This window comes from Rhagoletis zephyria, unplaced genomic scaffold (assembly GCF_001687245.7).
Source record: "Rhagoletis zephyria isolate East Lansing unplaced genomic scaffold, Rhagoletis_zephyria_1.1 Rzeph_scaffold_04352, whole genome shotgun sequence".
In the NCBI taxonomy this organism is placed as follows: Eukaryota; Metazoa; Arthropoda; class Insecta; order Diptera; family Tephritidae; genus Rhagoletis; species Rhagoletis zephyria.
In genome coordinates this window covers 20,023-29,755 of record NW_016161435.1, presented here as the reverse complement: position 1 = coordinate 29,755, position 9,733 = coordinate 20,023, and the positions used below count along the sequence as shown (strand labels likewise).

At 34.6% G+C, this 9,733-nt stretch overlaps 1 pseudogene; it reads left to right on the top strand.

The window, feature by feature from the left end:
• Nucleotides 1-4,684: 4,684 nt before the first annotated feature.
• LOC108370632 (putative nuclease HARBI1) overlaps nt 4,685-9,733 on the top strand; it is a 9,616-nt pseudogene continuing 4,567 nt past the window's right edge.

Here is a 9,733-nt window from a genome sequence, read left to right as displayed (position 1 = left end):
ACACTTATTCCACCTTCGTTGCCCAACGTTTCGCTGAAATTTCCAGCATCATCAGGGGCCACTATGTTTATTAAATCCAACAAAGAAATACAACGAAAAAACAAAAGATGTTCAAATGAATAATAAAAGTTGGCATACATGTGTTTGTAAAAACAAAGACAACAATTATGGACTAATACAAAGAACATATACTCACAATAATATTAAACATTTACTTTAAACTTAATATTAATATATATACACATAATCAGTACCACTCTCTATGGTAGTCTTGTCATAACTAAATTGTTTATTTTGATATGCATAACATGTAGGCGGCCGCGATGTTGTCCGTATCTTCTTTTTTGTTGATCGTATTCTCCCTTTTTTCTAATATTCTTAAGCTTTCCAAAGTGTATCTCGTCATTTCCCTCTTTTCCTTGTCAATAATCCTAGTGTTAGTGAANCAGACGACGTTGGTTTCGAGTACCAGTTTAGAACAATATTGTTGTTGTTTTTGTGTATACGGACATCAAGGAAAGGAATGCTCGCGTTTTCTTCCATTTCCATGGTAAACTGAAGTTTTGGGTGGTATTTGTTTAGCGTCTCTAGAATTGTATTCACGTCGTTGCGGTTTGTTATTGCAAAAATATCGTCTACATATTTGTTGATAAACTTGATGTCAATGTTGAAGTGTTGTTTCAGCTCCGAGATGGTGTTGTCCAGAAGGTCGTCCATAATGATGTCGGCAATTGTCGGTGAGAGGGGGTTGCCCATTGGCATTCCAAATGTTTGGGTGTATAGTTTGTTATTGCACATGAAGTAGTTATTATCTTTAAGGCAGAAGTCATATAATCATTCATCTAGAACCTTATCGAAAATCTAACTGAAAATCGAAAAGTTACCGTTTTCGAAATCCCCACATGCCACGATTTTGAACTTCACGTATTCTAACTCGTGAATACCTCCCCAAAATGGTCTAATCGGAAATTGGATCGTTCCAGACCGATTCAGTTAAATCTGGTTCAAGGACACCGTGGTCAGTGCTGCCATTTTGGTGCTTTTGAAGCTAGATTTAGCTCTTTATTTTTCTATTTAGCTCCAAAAATCGGGTTTTAGCTCCTAGCTCTTTTAAAATTTATGTAGCACTTTTTTAGCTCCAGAAAGTCTTAGTTGCATTTGGTATATATGTATAAGCCAAAACTTAAGCGTTGATAAAATGGAAAATGTCGAGATGCAGTGTATCCACCATAAACTCTTGGATCTAGGTTAAAGATTTCAAAAATTAATTAAAAGAAAATCCTTTTTCCGATACCGCGGATTTTGTTTTACCTTACTAATTTTACCTTTAAGGAGAGCTGGAAATAAAACTTTCCAGAAAAATTTTGCGAAAAAATTATTCCATTCAAATATCTGAAATTACAGACTTTAACAGTTTGTAAAGTATTTTTAGTTCACTGTTATAAGTGCCATAGCAACGAATTCGAAATATATGCACCTTATTTTGGTTTTAAAAAATTTTTTCAGCACTTAACCTTATAAAATTCGTTGTTTTTATTAAAATTGTCGAAAATGTAAAAACAACCTTATGCCAATGAATGCTCAACCTTAACATAAATATGTAGCTCTTCATTTTAGCTACTATTAGTATTATTTAGATCTTTTTAGCTCCTTTTTTCGACCGTTTTAGCTCCAAACGAAATTTTTCTCTAGCAACACTGACCGTGGTGCATCAGTAGGCTTAATCATAGAGTAAGTAATAACATAGAGTCACAATCACTCAAATTTTTTGAATCTCCGAACCGGAGCGGTCGGTCGGGTAAAGGGGCGAAGAACTAAATCGTCACCAAATCACTCACGAAACGATTTCGACTTCGTACATCGAAGGCAAAAAAGAGACATACAAAATTGAGTGGTGCCTATTTGAAAAACAAAACAAAAACGCGAAGCAAGGACCGCTTGTCTTTATTTTGTGCATTTCAATTTCATTTAGCAAAAATATATTTACCAATTTTATGAATGACTGCAATTTGCATGATTTATTCTTTAAATCCATTTGTCTTAAATTTGTGAAATTAATTAGTTTGTAATCTATGTACTCATGTCTAAACATTTATGTACGTATGTATCTATGTAGGTATGTCAGATATGTACATATATACATATGTACATAAGCTTGATGGCGTGGAAGGGGGAGGAAGGAGAAATAGCGGAGGGACGAAAAAAAAGAAGGCAATCGGTCAGCGCAAAATGTTTTTGTGAATTCTTCGCATGTCGGTCGTTTGTTCTGATCTCGGTGCAAGCGCACTTATAATATTAGCTCGATTTGTAAGAAGTACCAATTTGATGTGTAGCAATTAATTTTACAAATGAATAAGTTGATAGTTTTATAAATCTTCAGAGTAGTAGGTATCTATTAGTTCTTCAATCTCGTGTTGTTTTTAGCAAAAAAGCTACGTAGATATATTTTGTATCCCAAAAATGTAATATTCATTCATCTATTGCAATAAATATAAATTTTTTTAAAAATTGCATAGCACCACCACATTAATATCTACATAGGTATATGTTTTAGTTTGCAATAGTATCACTGAAGAGGTATTTATTGATAAAAGGGAATCAGCATAAAAAAAAAATAAAAATTTTTTTGTTTAGTTTGAAGTAATGTTTTAGAAACCACTTCAAGGTTTATTTTTTTGTTTGCAGTCACAATGTAACTGAGGTTAAGAGTCTTTTTTCTTTAAAGGGAATCAGCATAAAAAAATAAAAATAAAATATCTTTTAACAAAAAAATAAAAAAAAATATATATTTAATCTACCAAAAACATTAAAAATATAAACATACATAAGTACTATACACGCGTACATATGACATAGAATAGATTTGCATTTGCTAATTTACGTCAACTACTCCACGCAAATTTGACTTTCAGTGACGAATAACTTTGAATAAGTATCACAATTCTCATTGTGGTTGTTCACACTTGTCTGGTTATCAGGTCATCTGAATAATGGTTATTATTCTGTAGTATATTTTATTGTTGTAAACTGAATAAAAAACATAACCACATAACCAGATAATCTGATAACCAGGCAACCAGAGATTCCATTACGATTAGCAATCATTAATTTTTTTGCATTTTTTAATTTTAATGATTACTTTAATTTGAGTTTTAATTTTTTTGGATGGCTAGTTTAGAAAATGATAACAAATGGATATGTATGTATTTACATATATTAATTTCATATTTCTTTTCATACTTATTGGAGAAATCTGGTTTGTCCCTCTTACTTCTTGAAAAAAGCTCTGAATAGCCTTAGTTTCCGCACTATATCTTTTAATAAAATACCACAAAAAATTAATTTTTTCAACGGCAAAAAGAGTAACGTCCGCAACGTAACGTCCCGAACGAACATACCTATACAATTTTTTTTAAAGTGAACCCAAACTTAACTTAGATTTTACAATACATTTTGTTAACTTCATTATTTTTTCTTCACAGTATTTTTGTAGATTGGGCTCCCCATACATAACAATTTGCAGATTTTGGTGGTCATATCAAAATTCTTTCCGTTTTCAGTAAAGTCCGAACAAATTCCGAGGGCATTAATTTTTTTGCCGACAAAAAAACTAAAACAAACGTCCGAACGTAACGTCCGCAACGCTAGGGTTTGCCTATATGCAGTCATGTGAAAAATAATAGGGACACGACATTTTGACAACTTTCGGCTATTTATTTTTTTGTTTGTTTGATGTTTATTATTTTTTTTATAAAAATACAGCTCATTATCTAACAAAAACCATATAAGTCCAAAATTTCGAACTTTGTAGAAAAATTAAAGAAAGTCAACCAAATTTTAATTTAATTTTAAGAAGAAATATAAGTGTGCAGTTTTATAGCCCATTAAATTCTAGAAAGTACAAGTCTCAAGTGGCTAAGAATTCGCGTTTATTTTTGATAATTTTTTTTGCGGATGTTGTTATTATTTATTCCATAAAAAAAAATTGTATGCTGTATGGGAAAAAATGCGTGACACCGTCAGGAAAAAAAAATTATCAAAAATCAACGGGATTTCTTAGTCACTTGACACTTGCACTTTCTTAAGATAGAATTTAATGGGCTATAGAACCACATACATAGATTTGTTCTAAAAATTCTTAACAAAAAGGTTGTTGTAAATTTTTTTTTAATTGAAATTTTGAATAAAAAAAAAATAATAAACATCAAACGAGCAAAAGAAAAAGAAGCGAAACTTGTCAAAATGTCGTGTCGCGATTATTTTTCAAATGACTATACATACATACATGTGTATTTACGCCAAATTTTGGTAAATTTCCAATTGTCTGGCGTCATGCTTACATTATTTATTTATTATTATTATTATGTACTAAACTTTGCCCACTTCGTTAGCCTACTGTGATTTCATATTCGCAATTAATATTTATGATAACACCTCAGCGGTTCCCAGCTATCACCACATGGAGGTGAAGTTAGGACTTGACAGCCTTTTATCGTAGTTAGAGTTATAATTATTTTTTATATTTTTTGTTATTTTTTATTATGTTTTATCGTATTATATTTTGTTATATTAAAATAATTCTGTATAAATCTTTCAATTTACCACCAAGAAGCTAATCAAAATTGAAGTCTTCCAGTTTATACAGGAAAACGTTTTATAATAAAGTAAAAAGGAAAACAGTAAAATGTGTGGAGCTAAGAAAAGTAAGTCCAACGGTAAAGCAATCGATTCTGTTAAAACATTAACCCTTCCAAAATATTTTTAATTTCAATAAAAATAGTGTGACGAGAAACTAAAATATTTTGGGCCCAACATTATTTGTTTCTAGAAGGTTATTTAGCAGTATTAACAGTTAGAGCCAATAAAAAATTTTAAATTTTAACTTGAAAAATTTAAAAATAATGGAAGTCATTAAGGCAATCAGAGCTTATTCCACGTTAGCTTGAGACGAAAGTCTGTAATACCTTAAGAAAAGCATCAATCAGAGCTAGACTTCATATCATTTGAATAATGAAAATGAGAATTAGAAATAATGTTAAATGAAAGCAAGTCAGAATTTGTTCTTAATACTTGNAAATTTTAACTTGAAAAATTTAAAAATAATGGAAGTCATTAAGGCAATCAGAGCTTATTCCACGTTAGCTTGAGACGAAAGTCTGTAATACCTTAAGAAAAGCATCAATCAGAGCTAGACTTCATATCATTTGAATAATGAAAATGAGAATTAGAAATAATGTTAAATGAAAGCAAGTCAGAATTTGTTCTTAATACTTGGCATCTATTCATGGGCGTCGCTACGTAGGGGCAGGGGGCATCGTCCGCAAAAATGCAGTTGCCAATATAGCAACTCAGTTGCCAGCTTGCAGTCGCCATCTGTAAAACCATTTCAGCCAGTGGCCACCCAACTGAAGTTCCGTTATCATATGCCTAAGTCGGCTCAGCTCGATGTTCTGGTAAATACATAAGTACACATTTTCATGCGTCTATCTCTTCTTATTCTGGTACTTACAAATATCGGACCAAAGTTATAATACCATTTCATGCTCATGAAAGGTATAGTTTTTAAATTACAAATCGGTTAAGTAGGTAACAAAATATAAATTTAAACATTTTCTTAACTTCTTCCAAACGTATCTATTAAAATGTCATTTTCAAAAATTGCATGCTATGCCATGTCATTCCATCTCAAACATATTGCTATAGCATGCCATTGCTTCTTAGCTCAGCTGTTGTTTGTTGTTGTGTTTCTGCAGCATATTTTTAATACTGTTTAATCCTGCCTTGTATGATTTTTAATTAGATATCTTAATATATAAAAATCTCGTGTCACGGTGTTAGTGGTCGAACTCCTCCGAAACGGCTGGACCGATCTTTAAAGTATATTTCATACCGCTAGGTTCAGGGGGCGTGGCACCTCCCATACAAACCGAATTTTTCATACCGCATATCTCTAGAAGTGTTCATGGTAGAATACTCTAACTTGGTATGCAGATATATCAAACCAATGGCATACTCATGGAGAAAAATTGTGGTTATTGGAAAAAGGGGAGTGGCACTTCCCATACAACCGAATTTTTCATACTGTATATCTCTGAAAGTGTTCTTGGTAGAGTACTCGAACATGGTATGGAGATATATGAAATCAATCGCATACTCAAGGAGAAAAATTGTGGTTATTGGAAAAGGAGGCGTGGCACTTCCCATACAAACCGAATTTTTTATACTGCATATCTCTGAAAGTGTTCATGGTAGAGTACTCGAACATGGTATGGAGGTATGTATATGAAATCAATCACATAGTCATGAAGAAAAATTGGGGCGATTGGAAAAAAGCCCCTTGCCATCTCCCATACAAACCTAAGTTTTCAAACTGCATACCTCTGGCAGAGTTCACGACAGAGCACTGCAACTTGGTGATTAGGGTATCCCTATACAAAAAAATCTAATATATAAAAATCTCGTGTCACGGTGTTAGTGGTCGAACTCCTCCTAAACGGCTTGACCGATCATTATGAAATTTTTTGTGCATATATGGTTGGTATGAGAATCGGATGTAAAGTATATTTCATTCCGTAAGGTGCAGGAGGCGTGGCACATCCCATACAAACCGAATTTTTCATACTGCAAATCTCTGGAAGTGTTCATGGTAGAGTACTCGAAAATGGTATGGAGATATACGAAAACAATCGCATACTCATGGAGAAAAATTGCGGTTATTNAGTGAAAATGTTGTACCAAAATGTTTCAATACAAAAAATTAATTTTGGGCGGGACGAAGTTCGCCGGGTCTGCTAGTGTACTTATATATTACAGTCTACCATGAGTCGATGTACTTTAAGGGACATTAGTCTCACATGTACAAAAATGAATTAATAAATGAAATGAAATTAAAATTTGTAATTGTTTTGCAGTTAAAATGGGGAGTATGTTTGACAATTTTTTTGTTTGGAAGAAGCTACCTGCAAAGAAATTCCCAAAAATCAACACGATTTTTTACTATAACTTCAAACTGGCACTTTGGTATACTAAGGGCTGGTTACTCAATGTCTGGTTAACACTTATCTGTGGTTAAACATCGTTATCGACGTCTTCAACTCCATGCATACAACAGGGAGTCGGTAACGTTGATAATTATGTTTAACCGGAGATTAGTGTTAACCAGACACTGAGTAACCGGCCCTTAGAACATGATTCCTAAAAGAATGGTTTTTGAAATAGTTTTTCTTGAAATAAATGAAGTTTACATAATTTTTTTAAGGTTTGGCAGAAAATAAATGCACAAAAAAATAAACACACTATTTTTTTACTATATTGGAAGTCTAAATTTCTACATTCCATGAAGCGACGCTATGAGAAGATTTTTGAAGCAACCAAATCTGACTGGGTACGCTAGCGCTTGATTTGCAGAATTCGTATGAATTGTTCGCTGAATGGATGTCGTTGCTACTTCTACTTGGCTTTTGTTATTGTCGCCAGCGTTGCCGCTTTGGTAATTTTTTACCAAAATTTGTTATTTTTTTCTTTATATCTCAATTTTGGTAATTTGGTAATTTATTTTTCAATATGGTAACTTTTTCGATTCGGTCCTACATGTCACATAGTTCAATACAGGTTCTGATTTCACATTAAGAAGTGGCGCGTAAGCGTTTCTTTTTATAGCAATATCCGATAATCATGAAAGTTTCGCAAGGCGAAAAGTTGTTCCAGCGTTCCTTGGTCACTACTAAAATGGTGTGATCTCTAAAAGACTGCTTGAAATTGGCTATTGCTATATCTCCTTGTCCTTTCCCGGAAGGTTTTGGGTGGGCCCGCCAACCACATGAGTAGAATTCTATGTAAATATATATGCTCTCGTTCAAAAATCTACGGAACTCAGCGGGGGCTTCCCTTTGTCTATGCGTGAGTCGAAACTTTCAGGACTGCCTCCAAGCGTTTTATTTTTAAGATATTTTCGGCGACTTGTTGACATGGTATTGTATGTATATAGGCCATAACTAGACAAACGTTGATTTTAAAGTGCTCCAAAGTTTGAGGTTTATTCGCATAATTACCTTCAACCAAGTGGCCTTATAAAAAAGTCCAATGGTGCCAAGTCGGATGATCTCAGTGTCTGAATGACATTTCCTCTGCGGGAAATTATGCGCCTGCAAATTCTCTGTTGGAATGGAATGGTCAATGGACACAGTCAGGAAAAGAGGATCAATCCATGTCTACACGGACGGATCAAAGCTAGAAAAAGGGGTTGGTTGTGGGGTATATTCGGAACAGTTCGGCATATCGTTAAGCTTCCGACTTCAGTGTCCAGCGGAACTGATAGCTATCTCAAAGGCTGCATCACTGGTACAGTGTGATACGATTCCTAGTCATGATATCTACATCTTCACTGACAGCCAGGCGGCACTTAAATCACTGGGAAATATGTCGCTGACTTAAAAAGTAGTTGTTCAATGCCGCCGATCTCTCAACGAGATGGCTGAGACATTCAGCTCACACATCGTTTGGGTACCTGGCCATTGTGACATTCAGGGAAACTGCCAGGCAGACGAACTCGCGCGTCATGGAACTGTCGGAGAGCACAGCCATTTCTTCAACGATCTCGATGACCTCAAAGCGGTGAACGCTAGAAGCCTATGCACATTTTTGCAAAGCACCAAGTGGTTTACAATGGAAAGGGGATAATTAGAAAACCGAGTGCGGTGTCACAAAGGAACCTGAGTCTAAGTGAGTTCTACTCTGGACTGCCACCCAACCTAACCATAAGACGGTACCATGTTCCTAAAACGACGCGCAAACTACAAATTTCTTTCTTCGGCCACACTTAGTTCTGAAATCCTAACCAAGCTTTTCTGGTGTTGTGGCTTTCAGCATTGACTGAAAACTTTGGTGTCTTCGAATATACATATGTATGTACGACCAGAGCTGTGTAATGATTGAATCAATTGAGTGTGCATTCTCATTTTTTCGTTTCAAAAATGTGATTGTTTGATTTAAAAAATTTAACAACCACTCTTGATATTGGTTACAAATTATAAGCACAAAATATGTGGTGTGTTATGGAATGGTTGACACCCATTCACATAGAGAATGTAAATGCAAAAAAAAACTCAATCATGTATGATTGTACGTTTATGGGAGTGCATTCTGTCATTATCATTCAGTACTAATACTATTTTTTGTATCAGTGTTGAGATTTTTGTACTCAAAATGTTAAACCAGAAGATTGCCATCTCCCTTAGAATAAGTAAACAAATAAATGTTTGGTGCTAAAATATTTTACTAAGTGTTTGGCCGAGCTTCTCCTCAAACTTGAGGCATGAGTTCTGTTGTTGAGACACAAACGGAGTTACCTATATATTTAAGACTGACACCGAACGCCAAATTATTTTATAAGAAGAGATTTCAAAGCAGAAATATTCTCGAAGGTTTGCTATTGCGTTCCAAAGGCCGACGGCTATTTTGAGTTATGATCTGATCAGGGATCTAGCCATGGTCCTATGGAGTGGAAATACGCACATGTAATCATTCTGCTACGGCGGCCGCCGTAAGTACATGCTATACCTTCTTCTTCTTCTTCTTCTTTTTTTTTGGCGCTGTAACCGCCTAAGCGATTTTGGCCGAGTTCAGCAAAGCACGCCAGTCGTTTCTCCTCTGTGCCAACTGACGCCAATTGGAAACGCCAAGTGAAGCCAAGTCCTTCTCCACCTGATCTTTCCATCGCAGTGGGGGCCTCCCT